General features: G+C 33.2%; 1 non-coding gene across 1 annotated transcript; it reads right to left on the bottom strand.

Moving 5' to 3' along the window:
• Positions 1–14263: 14263 nt before the first annotated feature.
• Positions 14264–14369, bottom strand: LOC140869911 (small nucleolar RNA R71). The gene has a single exon (XR_012146901.1). It is a non-coding gene; the product is annotated as a small nucleolar RNA R71 (small nucleolar RNA).
• Positions 14370–14701: the final 332 nt, after the last annotated feature.

Here is a 14701-nt window from a genome sequence, read left to right as displayed (position 1 = left end):
TAAAATAATTATAACAATCTCTCAAATAATTATATTACTTTTATCGATATTCTTAATGTAAAAAATAAATAATACAATTTTTATTAAATAAATTAATATTAATTTTGTTTTGTATTATCACAAAAATTACTTAATTTGTTTCAAAAAAATTTATATACGAAAGTGGAGTATATGTGTAGCTATATAGAAATACTTGGGACAAATTTTGAAGTAACAAAATTTTTTTTAGTCCAAAAAATTTTTAATTGCCAAAAAATTAATCAACAATATTTGAATCCGAGACACGAGACATCCTAGGTTCTATTACTTTTGTTAAATTTACAAAGTTGTTCTATTTTTATAATTTTTTCAGTTTTTTTAATTTTAAAAATAATATCCTTTTATTAATTTTACTTATGTTCACAAATTAACTTAATTAATTACATAAAACTATAAATCAATACGTAACAAAATTTTTTACATAAATTAAATTCATTTTAAATATTAAATCTCAAAAAATTTGGCAAATGATATAATTTGTTGCAAAGTAATTAAGATAATTACGTGTTAACATAAAAAAAAAGATTTATCTATACTTAAAAATTTATTCTCGGACATTATTTTTAAACAAATTATAACAAAATATAAAACTAAATAAAATATCATTAAAAAATTTAGTACAACAAACTAAAAATTAAACATAGATGATGATGATGCTTACCTTCAACAAGTACGAAAATAACACGAGAAGAAATCCGAGCAGAGTAGAGCACGAAAAATTTATAATCTGACAATGTTTAAAAAAAATATTACATCACAATATAACGATTAAAAAATAATATCGTAACAAAAAAAATTATTGTAAAAAATAAAATTTAAGTAAGCTTACCTTTAAGAAAATGAAGAAACCGTGAAGAACAAATTAACAATGAGAACGAGAACAAAAATCAATAGGATATATATAATGAGAATGAGAATGAGAATGAAAGCATCACGACATCAAATATATATAGTCGGAAATAAAATGAAAGAAGGAGCTGAGTTCTTCCGTGAACCACACAATAATTCATTACACAATAATTTCAAACAATAATTCAATACACAATACACAATAATTCAATTACACAATAACTGGTTTCAATAATAAAAAAAATATACACAATAATTCAATTATTTGGTGTCTTATTGCTTCGGATTCAAAAAGTTGTCTTGTCGGCCACTATTGGCGACAAGACAACTTCATTATATTTTTTTTAAAACAAAAATCAGCCTGATTTTTTGTGGCCCAAATTTTTTTTTTTATTATTTTTATTTTTTAAAGGTGAATCCGGGATAGTATGTCCCGGATTCAACAGAGGCGTCAGAGCTGTCATCTGACATCTCTGCTGAATCCGGGACAGACTGTCCCGGATTAGTATAGTTTGATAACCTTTTATAAAATGCAATATTTTAATAAATTTTTATTTATTTTATATTATTTAATAAAAAAACCCCACCGGCGATATCGTTATTTTTGAATGAAAAAAATATATAACTAAAAATAAAATCTCAAATATTAATGTTAAAATTCACTTTTATTTTCTTATATTTCACACAAACATTCATTTTATATAAACAAATTAAATGTTTTACATTCAAATTTAAAAATTTTGTGTATGTATATTACTATACATTTAATTAAAATTTACATCCTATAACGACTTATCAATTAATTCAGTGAACATAAATGAAAATTAGATTTATATCCTAATCTATATCATATTAAGTATAATATTTATATAATTTTTTATTATAAATATTCTTGTATGTTAATGTAAATTTTTGAATATCTAATTCATCATATTGATCTTGAAAATAAACAAAATTAAATAGCATAAAAAATTATTGTATCAAAAACAAAATTATGTATATGAATGAGACAATGCGTATGGAATATGACATTACGTATTCCTCCATATCTATTTTTCTTGTAATTTTGAAAATGTGTTTTCTGTTTTTGAAAAAAAATATATATTACTCAACATATATATTATCATCCGAATGCTTTGCATACTTACGTTAAGACATCTTTTTGTAGCCATTATTATTAATCTATGTATAACTTATCACATTCAATCTCGCGTTCTTCTCGACATATTATTTATCCATCTATTCATTATTAATTTTACATCAATCAAATCATCAATAATTTATCTTACATCAATCAAATCATTTAATTTAAATTAATATCTTACCCCTTATAAATAATATTATTTTATATTTTATATATTTTTAAAAGGATAAAATAGTAATTTAATTTTTTAATATAATATTTAATCAATCAAATCAAATATACTATAATCAATCAATCAAATCCAATAATATAATAACTATCATTTCTTATTTATTTTTTATTACAATATATTACTTATCCATATATTATTTATCTCATCACTCAAATCAAACGGTACCTAAACATCAGTCTTTTGACTATATTACAATATATAAATTTTGAGATAATAAAAATTATCATACTAAAGTTCTTCAATATAGAATAATGAATAGATTTTAACGGACCGGAGGAATTTTAACATAAAATATTTACCTAATATATGCATAGGATGACATTAATCTAAACTAAATAGTTGGGCCATTTGTGACCGGGAAGATTTTAACGTGTGCAACATGAAATATTATATTGATCATGTACTCAATTGGTTAATCTTCAATTATTGAATTGAATTTCATTTAATTCAATTTTTTAATTAAATAAAACCTAAAGATTTCATCCACCTACTAAATCTTATATTTATTAAAAAATAATGATGCTACTGGTACAATGAAATTTTTAAATCAAATCTTACAACACAAAAAATATATTCAATACAAAAATTTAATATATCAAAATCTCATGATATATTGAATATAAATCTCATGATAAAATAGCAAAATTTCACATTATTATTGTTGTAAATATCATTGTACACGATATTTGTTGTACCTTTAATATTTCTATAAAAAAAACAATAGAGTTTTTTCCTTATTTCCTTATTTGTCCATTTCAACCATATCACAAGTTTAGTCTTTTTATATCATTAATCTTCACCAATCGGCCATAATAATTTTTTTTCTAAAGTTAAGTCAAGGGTAAATGATTTAAAAATCCCTACCAACCCTTCAAACTTTATCTTAACTCCCTAACCACAATTTTCTTTATTTCAACTCCCTAGTGGTCCCCATTTTTGAATTAAATATTATTTAGTAACTAATCCTTTGTACGTGGCATTGTTAACCTATCGAACCAGTCCCGGCCATGCAAAACTATCAGTTACGCAAGGTTTCCAGCCGATATACTCCGAATTAGGTTCCAACATGCTTCCGTAAGATGAATTAAATTCAAATACCTCTTTGACCAAAATGTCGTCGGGCCATACCTGCCGAGTTTTACGAAGTGCTCCTCACACTCCAACCACGCAGTCGCAATAGATGGTTTCTGCACAAGCTCCTTCAACGACACCCATCACAGCCTTAATTCGTTTTCTACCTTAAGGCGTATGATATATAAATTTAATTATAAAATATGTGCATGAAAGAACAAGAGGCTTTAAAAAAATTATTCAGACATAATATTATTACATAAATCAACTCCTTTGAAGAGGAGAAGACAACTTGTTTAGCTACTTATAGTAGCTTTGTTCTTGAAATACATGAAAGAAAACTTAATACAATAGAAAGAGAAATATTACAACAATTTATTTGTAAGAAAACTGAAGGGAATGATCGATATCTTCAGCTTCCTTGAACGCTTGTATTTATAGCTGAGGTTCCACTCGTTTCACCGAGAAAATTCAGGGAATCTTACAGCTGTCTTGTATTTCTTTATGCCATTATTGATGGCATCTTTTACTAGTGAAGGAGGCAGCTGTCTTGTATTCTTTATGCCATTATTGATGACATCTTTTACTAGTGGAGAAATCACATGCCTGCCACTTTTTTTTGACTTTATTCTCCTCACATGTTTGCTTTATTGTTGTCGGACATCTTTTGCTTTTGAAGTAGGCCCCTGTGAAAACGCATCTTCAGTGGTCCTTGTCCACCTTTGCTTGTCTCGAAAAAATCCTTTCGATCCGTTCGGGGTCTAAAGGTTTTTTCAAATTCTGGCTCCTTCTGATTTAGGCATTCTGAGCAGATATTCTCTGACCATCGTCCAATATGAGCCATGTTACAAAATTTTCGGCGAGTTTCTTTACTCCCCGGCAGCTTGTTGTTCCACAGAATTCTGAAAAAATTTAAATGGAAACTTGACTTTGTCCATCTCAGTAAGACAGACCCAAATACCCCATGCCCTTCTGGTTGAGATCTCATTTTCCCCGAAAGTGGACACTAAGAGTATTTCTTCAGTTTTAGGATCCTTGATAAATTTGTGACAATTTATATCAGGTCTCCTTAGCTTGATGAAATGAAAGGGTTCGTGTGATCCTTTCACTGTTGGTTCCGGAGCTGCACTGAAAAAGTATAACTCAGACACATCTCCTCTGGACAAATGGTCGTTATTTGCCCATGTTTCTTGGACTGCTTCCTGAATCCATTTCGGTAACTGTGATATCTTCGGGAAGCTTGGTGACGTTGTATAAACTGAGGCCAAGGCTCCAAATTCATACCAGAGCTTTACATCCTTATGATTGACATTGTTTTTTAGCCAAACCCTTGGATATATCCCTGCCACATCAACCCTACAAGTGTTAAGGTTAATTTCACTTCTTGTACTTAATTTCTTCCACCTTTGTTGATAAACCTGAAATGGAGAAATAATAGTTGGGTTAGTATGGATCTTAGATTTGCCCTTGTCGGTGTTGGGCCTAAGATTGATCTCTTCCTCTTTTACCCCAGAGGCAGAGGGTTGACTTGATGAGGAATACTCATCAATTGTTGCTTCATCTAGATCATCAAAAGCTGATGATAGATTATCACTTGTTTCTTGAGTTTTAGCTTCCTCAACATCTTGTTTCCCAACCGGTGGTTGTATTTCTTGTTTTTGTAAAACCAATGGTTTTATCATATCTTGCTTATGAGAAACCAATGGTTTCTCTATAGCCTTCACAATTGGCCCTTGAATAGCAGCCCATAGTTATGTTTGAGCTTGCATACATCCTGTAATTCGATTAGATACTTTGATCCGATCAGCTTGTTGTAACCTGCCGGCCATTTCAGCATTAATGGCTAACTGGTTGAACTCGGTTTAAAGCAACCCAATGTGTTCCCTGAGATGCCTCTCCATTTTCATGATGAAATCACGTCACTGCCTTCCATCTCTTGTTAAGAAATCTGCAAGAATATTTTCATGAGATTTAATAATAACAATATCAAAAATATAATTTTGACATAATGCTTGCCATCTTAATAACCTAACTTTCTCAGGTTTAGATTCAATTTTATTTCTTAAGAAAGCTTTTACCTGGGTGTTATCAACCTTCCGAGTGAATTTTTTAGCAAGTAAAAATAATGGCCATTTTTCAAAAGCCCTTTTAACTGCATAAAATTTCTTTTCATTGATATGCCATCTGATGGCCTCTGATTCTGAAAAAAGACCGCTACAATATCTGCATGATATTTCCCCATCTGGAGTGATCTTGGTAAGGACTGCTGCCCACCAATCATCACTGGCATCCATAAATAATACCAGATCATCTTCATCTAAGGGTATAGCCATTTTTGGGAGATTCTTACATATCTCTTTTAATTTGTTTACCCCTTTAGTATGATCACCGGTCCATATAAACCTATCATCCTTTTTTAACAAATGACTGAACACCTTTCTGTACATTGCTAGGTTGTTAATGAACATCCCTGCAAAATTAACTACTCCAAGAAAACTCTGGAGTTGTTTTACGTCTTTGAGTTTATCTGGAAAATTATTTACCTTTTCCACAATATGGGGTTGCAGAATTAATCCAGTTTCATCAATCTCAATACCAAGGAATTCAATTTTCATTGTTGCTATGACTGCTTTCTTTTCAGATAAGACCAGTCCTTCTTGTTTACAAATTTTAGAGAAAATCTCTAAGTGTTTAACGTGTTCATCTATGTTTTTTGATGCTATCAGAATATCAGCAATATAAACAAACATAAAGTTGAAATAATCTTTAAAAAGGTTATCCATATTTCTTTGGAATATCTGGGGTGCATTAGCCAATCCCATAGGCATAACTTCCCAAATATAGTGTCCTTGTGGAGTGGAGAAAGCTGTGAATTTCTTACTGCCTTCTTCCATTCGAATCTGGTAAAATCCAGACTTACAATCAAATTTTGAGAACACTCTAGAATTTCGTACACAGCTAATTAGGTGTTCTCTACTTGGTATTAAGTACCCATCAAACTCCAGGACTTTATTAATACCTTGGTAGTTAATAACTAGCCTGGGTTTCCCTCTTTTTATTTCACCATGATTTCTAACCAGAAAACCTGGGCTGCTATATGGTGAAACTACTTCTTTGATTAAACCAGGGTCCAAATGTTCTTTGATAACCATTCTCATATCCTTTTGATCTGTTATGTTCATCGGGATAGGCTTATATATGACGAATTCATACTCTTTGCCTTCCTTTAGAGTAAGACTGGCTTTGAGTTGATTTCTATCCCACCATGCCAAAGGATGCTCGTTGTAACTTTTTTTGAGTCTCTTTTTGACATCTTCAAGGGATACCTTATTTTCTAACTCTATATCTCTGTGATTTAGAGTTACCTTGAGAAGCTCCATATCCTCTGTTTGGGGTTCTTGTTCTGTTGTTATTTTCAACATGGTTTCTCCAAACCTTCTTGGATCTTTCATTTTCGGGTGAAAAAGTTGTCCTTTATCACCACGCTGGCTGCGAAATATTATCGGCAATTGTCGATAAAAAGCAACCTTGAGTCTTTGAACTATAATTTTATGATCACAAATTGTAGTGAACATAAGTTTTCTTGACTCATTGTCTTGTGTGTACTTCTTAAATATTTGTAAGAAGTTATTTCCTAACAGGATATCAGCTCCTGTATCATGGAAATAGATTGGTGGAGTTTTTACCTTGTACCAAGATGTTTGACCTGCACCTCCCATAAGGATCTCTGCTTGTTTTATTCCTTTGCAAAGAATTAAAATTCTTCGAGAGAAATCTCGTCCAGCAATTTTTGGCAATTCTTCTTCACATTCTTCGGGAAAGAATCCTCTTTTTGCTGTACAAATTCCTGCTCCCGAGTCAATATAAGCTGCAAAGTACTTAGCCTTATATTGTTCATACAACATCCCTATCGGAATGTATATGGAGAAAGGACTTGTTGTCATTTTTTAAAGGGATTACTAAATGGCCCCGCCATTTTTAACAGACTGTGTTGTAATTCAGTAATCCGATTAAGACTATTTACCTTTAGCTTTTCTAAGGCCTCAGAAGGTAGAGTATGGTTACACATTTCTACTTCTTTTATGTGTTCTAGTAAATCATGTTCATGACTTACTAATTTCAGCAGTTGCTTCTTCCTCTGTTTGTGAAAAGAGTTTTCGAATCTGATTAAGGGATTGTCCCTTATCCAATTCTCTTGGTTTTCCATTTCATAGAATTCTTATTGAATCCTCCAAGTCTTTTCTTTTGCCATGCATGAACTCTATTCCCTTTTCAAGGCGTTTCTATGGTTTATGGTCCTCCAGAAATTCTAGACCAAGAATGAGCTGATCTATTTCTTTTCCTGGAATTCTCCAGATTTGAACTTCCAATTCTCCAATATTTATCACTCCTTGGTAAGTTCCTTTTTCCTATTGTTCCAAATAGTAAATCGAGTTACAAGGGAACTGGTTCCGATGACTTGTAATTTCGAATACTATTTTCACTTCTTTCCATCCTTCTGGAGATCTAAGTTTTCCTATTATAGAAAACTCTTTTTATTCTGGTGGAATTTCTTGAATAGGAGATTTGTCCCATCTCTTGCTTGTCATTCTGTCTCCTTGGAAAGATAACCTTCGGGGTTCTATTTTAAGGTCTCTGTATAGAACCGGTCTGTCTTGAATTTGAATGTCTGTTTCCTGAATTAGAGGAAACTCGATTCTTTCCGGGTATATTTCTTGAGCAACTTTCCCAAAGATCTCTGGAATTTCAATGAACTCATTTCTAATAAATAATTCAGAATGGTGAGTATTAGAAAGAGCATATGAAATTTGATACGTAATAGAATATGGCCTATTACCTTCCTTCATTAGTCTTTTTTCCTTGAAGTTTTGATGCAATGTCAAGGCTCGACTAAAATCTCTATCAGCTAAATTGTAGGCTATTCTTGGATAAATAACTTCCACAATTTTTCCTGCACACAAATTTCCCGAGATAGTTCCTAGAACCACATCTTGTATATTCCCCATTCTTTTATCGCATACTACGATATCTATGGGTGAATCTATTCCCTCTTTAAAAGTAGCTTTGATCATAATCTGGATTGCTCCAATATGAATCCAAGACATTGTCTTTGCTACTTCTGCTTTTAATTTCTGTAATTCCTCTCGAATTTCTTCAAAGGGAATTAACTGTATCTCAATTTGATTACTGGTTAATTCCATAGGGATCGCCATTTCCCTTCTGGATACCTTATAAATCAAATTATGTCTTCTTTGTCTTAGCCCTAGGTTTCCTAAGACTCTTTCAACTTGTCCTGCCGAAAATCCTTGGTACTTTTGTAATGTTGGATTTTCTCTCATAATCCTTTGGACCATATTATGAGATATAGTGGTTTGACTAAAGAACCTAGCCAAACTTTCATGTGTTTCATGCCGAAACACTTCCTCTTTACTCTGATTCTGATTATGATTCATCCTCAGAAACTTCTCGACTAGACAATATCTCTTCTTCGTATATTCTTTCATCTGAGAGGATATCCTCAAATTGATATACTTGGACTAGATCTTGAAAGAAGACCGCATCATCCATATATGGTGTTGCTTCAAAGAGTTTAACTCCTTTTTTCTTGTTTTCTGGACAATTTGTAGATATATGTCCTCTTGCTCCACATGTCCAGCAGTTGCAATCCTTGAAACTTTCACTTGCTCTTGTATGAGTTCTTCTGAAAGTTCTTCTTGATGGTGTTCTTCCCCTGCTTTGTGATGAGCCTGTTGTTGGGGATGTTCTTGTGCTAGTCCCGAGCAAAACAATAATGAGTAATATAGTTGGCCTCCGAATTTTTACATTCCAAGATTAAATACACATGTCGGCTAATTTTCTCAAAAGTTCTCGTGTGTGTGTGATTCACCAATCTTGTCTATCCTCCTTGCTTTCGATACACTCATGCAACAAGTTTGTTTCATAGAATCATCAACTCCGCTCTCTAGTTTCAAAACACTCTCCACCATGTTCAACTTCTACTCACTAGGATAAAAAGGACTTTTCAAGTTATATCAAAGATTTTTCATAACATCGCTGGATTTTGCACCCAATTTTATTTTAGCCCCATAAATTACCCGCAAACTTAGCTATAACTAAAGATAGGATTCGGATTTCAATCCTCTCGTCTATAGCCCGGATGAAGCATCAACCCTATTTTGTCCGCAAACTTAGCCATGAATTGGTGATTAGAATTTCAATCCCTTTTCAGGCCCGGATGGAGTTTGTTTTAACAAAAATTAATTTTTTTTCACTTTTGCAACCCCATTTATTCCGCATACTTAGCCAAGGACAAGGGAATTAGGATTTCAATTCCTGATCAATGACCCGGATGGAGTTATTATTAATTTTTTTATATTTTAATGCCTAAATCATTTCTAAGCTCGTAGAAGTCTACCTCAGTTTCAAGCATAAATCACCAAAGTTAAGAATCAAATCATCCAATTCAATTACAATATCACAAAGCTTCTCTAATCACTAGAGTTTGGACAATCAAGGCATAGTGCATATGGGTGAGAACTCAAGATTAAATATAGCTAACATTAACATTTTTAACACCAAAAATTATTTTCATCATAGGCCAAAACAATTACACATCATGCATTTAAATCACACTAACTCATAAAAAAAATTTCATAATTTTCAAACTTCACACATCCCCCCAAACTTAAAATGTGCATTGTCCTCAATGTAAAATAAACAAATTAAATAGCAGAGGAATACACGTACCTGTGACAACGACCATCAGTAGTCGTCATTTTTTTTCATCGTAATTTGTAGCGCATTGGGGATATAGTAGGGGTAACACCACCAAACTTCATCTCTACACAACCTAAAAAAAATGACGAGGGACAAAAATTTAAGAAGTAAATACATAAAAATCAAATAAACATAATAAATAATACTAAAAACTCTTGGGTTGCCTCCCAAGCAGCGCTTAGTTTATAGTCCTCAGCCCGACTGCATCTGCACTTTCAAAACTTTAAGATCTGTTAATAAACTGCAGACATAGAAAAAACAAAATAAATTAATCCAAAAATAATGATAATAATAAATAGACAATAAAAATAAAAATTCTAAATCAAAATCAAGATCACTTGGTAACAATATTAGTGCACAATAAATTGAATCAATCCCCGGAAACGGCGCCAAAAACTTGTTGCGATATTTTTGTGCCCGCAAGTGCACGGTGTCAAGTTTTAATATACGATGAGTAGAGTATCGTTCCCACGAGAATTGGAAATTTATATTCACACTAAATACTGTAATTAAAATAATCTCAACTTTGTTCAGAAAATCAAAGTTTAAAATTCAATAAAATAAAATAAAATAAAATAAATCCATAATTTTAAGGATGGCTTTGGGTACACGATATGAAACGGGTTCTAGATACAAGATATCACTCGATTTTCATTCATGCAAATCATATCAATTGATTATATTATCTATTCCAATTTATAGGCCAAGAACCCTTAATTGTTATTTACTGCCTCTCCCAAGCACCGAGTAAATGTTATTATTCTAATGCTAATTTCGATATCCCTATCAGAAATCAAACAACAAAATAATTTATCAAATTCTATGGTTCTCTTTCAATGACCTCAAAGGAACTTGTAAGCCTCCCGACTCTACAAAAATCCTAGGTTGTGTTTCCTATGATCCTATTCAAAATCTCCTCTCCCGAGCGCCAGATTTCAAATAAATATAACAATTCAATTAGTTATCAAGTAATTGAAAGACAATCAAATCAAGAATACACAAATAAATTGTTAAGAACAAATAATAGTAGGCAAAATAATAGTCAAAACATGAAACTCCAATCAAGATCCGTCAATATCTAGAAACAACTAATAAGTTTATAATGAAATAATCAAACACATAGACATATCCAAAAATCTCATCATAAATCAAGACAAATAATAAAAATCACAGAGTAGAATTGATTCTTTGTCCCCATTTGAATTTCCTCTGTCGTGTGATTCGATTATCCCTTGTCGTTCGCTCCCACGTCTCAAATCCGTGTCCCAAGCCTACTTGAATGCGTAGTTGTGTGGTTCTCTTGTTTGGGTGCCTCTTCTTCTCTTCTCAAATCTCTCAAATTTGTGTGTGTTGTTGTACGGCGGCTCTCCCTTTGATTGTGTCCTTGAAGTCCCTTTTATATGTCCTCGAAGCCCGTCAAAGAAAGCCCGACAAATCGAGAGTTTTAAAGTTGTAAAAATCTGTCAATTTCTCGCACAGAGTGGCGTGGGCGCGCAATAGAGTGGCGAGGGCACGCCTGAGCCTCGAATTTACACTTCTTTTCACGTCCAGGGACGGCGACAATGTTCAAAAAATCATATCTCCCAAACTAACCGTCGGATGGAGCTGAAATTTTGACAGCAACTTCAAAACATCCTAAAATTGAATATGCACGTGGAGATTGGATTTTAATGCTTGAATAATTCCCAGTAATTTTCTGAAGTTGCTGATCCATAATTCATCATTCCGCTTCTTCTTGCTACTTTCGCGCCAATTCTTGCAACTCACAAAAATAACAACAAATATTCATAATACCCACTCGATACATCATAAAAATCAATTCAAATCATATATAAATTAAGTGCATAAAATGCACTTATCATCTTGTAGGTCCACTTCTTCTAACCGATCTATAGGATCTGGCCTTTTGTTTGGACCAAAATGTTCTTGGTTTCCAAGAACTTTTCATTCTTTTATTATAGGGATTATTTATGAATTTCTTCATTTTAAATCCCTGTGATCTGTTTCCAATGATCGTTGGAAGATCATTTTCTCTACAACACAAAGGTGTACGCTTATCTATACCCCTTATTTTCTTGTAGTTCGTCTGTAATGCTGCCATATGGCACCATTCTGCTAATTTTCCTTTCAAAAAAGAGGCACGTCTTGCCAATTGATGAGTGCAATTTATGCACTTATATTTTATATGATTTAGCTTGGCTTTTGTTGTGTTTTGAGCGATATTATGCATTTTCCTTGTTGTTTGTGTTGTTTGCAGGAATTTAAGTGTTATTCATTTTAATCGGCCAAAAGAAGTGAAAAGGAGGTGAAAAAAAAGAGTTGAAAAAAAAAAGAAAAAATATTGCCCAGACTAGCGCCCCAGCGCTACAATCCAAGCGCTCCAGCGCTACACGGAGCTTTCCGAAGGGTGAAAAGTCGAAGAAATAGCGCTCCAGCGCTATCAAACCAGCGCTCCAGCGCTGTTGAGGAAATTGGACGGGCGCTCCAGCGCCAATGACTAGCGCTCCAGCGCTGCACAATCCTAAAATTTGGAAAGTTTTTGATCGAGTTTAAAAAAGGATTTTAAGGCTGATTCTGAGGGATACGAGGGTTAGAGAGAATTTTTCAGAGCATAAGACGGCTATTGAGCGATTGGAAGCGCACAAGAGCTTGAGAATTCGGTACGAAGACGGAAGACGGCGGCATCCGGCGACGGAGAAGCTTCATTCTAATTCGTTCTACTTTCTCTTTGAACTCTGTTTTTCTTAGTTTATGGATTGTTGGAAAAACATGAGTTATTTGATTTTGAATTGCGTTATGAACTAATTTCTTAGTCTAGAGGTAGACGGATCTTGACTGGAACCCATGATTGACATATTTTGATTTATATATTTAAATTTCTTCACACAGTTTATGTGTGTTTTCCTGATCTTAATACTTTCAATTTACTGACCATAGATTGAATGATATTTTATTTAGAATCTATCACTCGAGAGAGGAGATTTTGAATACGACATAGGAAAATACATCCTTGGTGTTTATACTGTTCGAGAGGCATATAACTCCATAGAAGTTGTTATAAGAATTCTTGTGCTATTTAACGGATTTAATAATTGAACTTTGATAGAGATATTGAGTTTGTTATTGAATACGAATTTATGCTTGATACTCGAGAGAGGTAGTAGAAAATAATAGGGATTTTTGGCTAATAAACTAGAAGATTTTATAATTGAACAATCATTAGAAATAAATTGTGGTGTACAGTCAAGTGAAATCGAACCTCTAGCATTCATCACTTATTGAATTTTTTCTCATGAACTCGTAGTTATTTAGTTTTGTTTCTTGCAAAATTTAGTTTTATAAAAATCAAATCAACTTCGTAGCTCTACATAGGATTAGGATTATATTAGTTGCAAATATTTGATATAATATCATTTATTCATTCTTCGTGGGAACGATCTGGACTTAAATTCCTGTATTATAACTTGACATCGTGCGCTTGCGAGCGAAAAACACCAACAAGTTTTTGGCGCCATTGCCGGGGAATGAATTTTATTGGATTTATATTAAATTGTGCTAATTAGTCTTAATTTTGATTTAGAGCATTTTATTTTATTTGTTGGTTCTAATTTTAAATTTTTTTTTATTTTTGTCTATGCAGTTTATGCGAAAAAGCCAAAGTTACGACTCACTGCTCTTTGATCCGGAAATCGAGAAAACTGCTAAAGCCTTGCGAAAAGCTAGAAGAGAAGATTTGCAACAAATGGCTGAAGAAAGAGAAAGGGAAAGAGCTGTCAATAATGCTCAGGTGCCGATCAGAGATCACTTTCGACCGGTGATCAATACACATTATTCTGGGATTGCTCGGCAGAACATCACGGCGAATAACTTTGAATTGAATCCAGCTTTGATTAATATGGTGCAGCAGAATCAGTTCAGGGGTGCAGCTACTGAAGATCCAAATTTGCACCTGCGTACTTTTTTGGAGATTGCTGATATAGTAAAGATTCATGGTGTTACTGAGGACACCATCAAACTACGATTGTTCCCGTTCTCTCTTAGGGACAATGCTCGTAGTTGGTTGCAATCACTACCTCTTGGGAGTATCACTACATGGGATGATATGGCTTCCAAATTTCTGGCTAAGTATTTTCCACCTGCTAAGTCGGCTCAGTTGAAAATAGAGATTACTACATTCAAACAGCAAGATTTTGAGCAGTTGTATGAAGCCTGGGAGCGGTACAAGGAGTTGCTTAGAAAGTGTCCAAACCATAATTTTCCGGACTGGGAACAGATTGAATTATTCTACAATGGTTTGAATGGGCCAACTCGTATTTCTGTGGATGCTGCAGCTGGAGGTTCGATATTTTCTAAATTTCCTGAACAGGCTTATGAGATGCTTGAGCAAATGACTGTTAACAGTTATCAGTGGCCGAGTGAGAGATCTGCAATAAGGAAGCCTGCTGCTGGAATTCATGAAGTGGATGCATTCACTGCTTTGACCGCTCAGATGGCTACTATTTCTACACAGTTGGCTGCACTGACCAAAGGGAATCAAAGTTCTAATGAGACAGCATCACTGGCGACTGCCGTAAATTCTGCTGATGGAT

This window comes from Henckelia pumila, chromosome 4 (assembly GCF_033568475.1).
Source record: "Henckelia pumila isolate YLH828 chromosome 4, ASM3356847v2, whole genome shotgun sequence".
Taxonomy (NCBI): domain Eukaryota; kingdom Viridiplantae; phylum Streptophyta; class Magnoliopsida; order Lamiales; family Gesneriaceae; genus Henckelia; species Henckelia pumila.
This window is presented reverse-complemented; position numbering and strand designations above follow the sequence as displayed.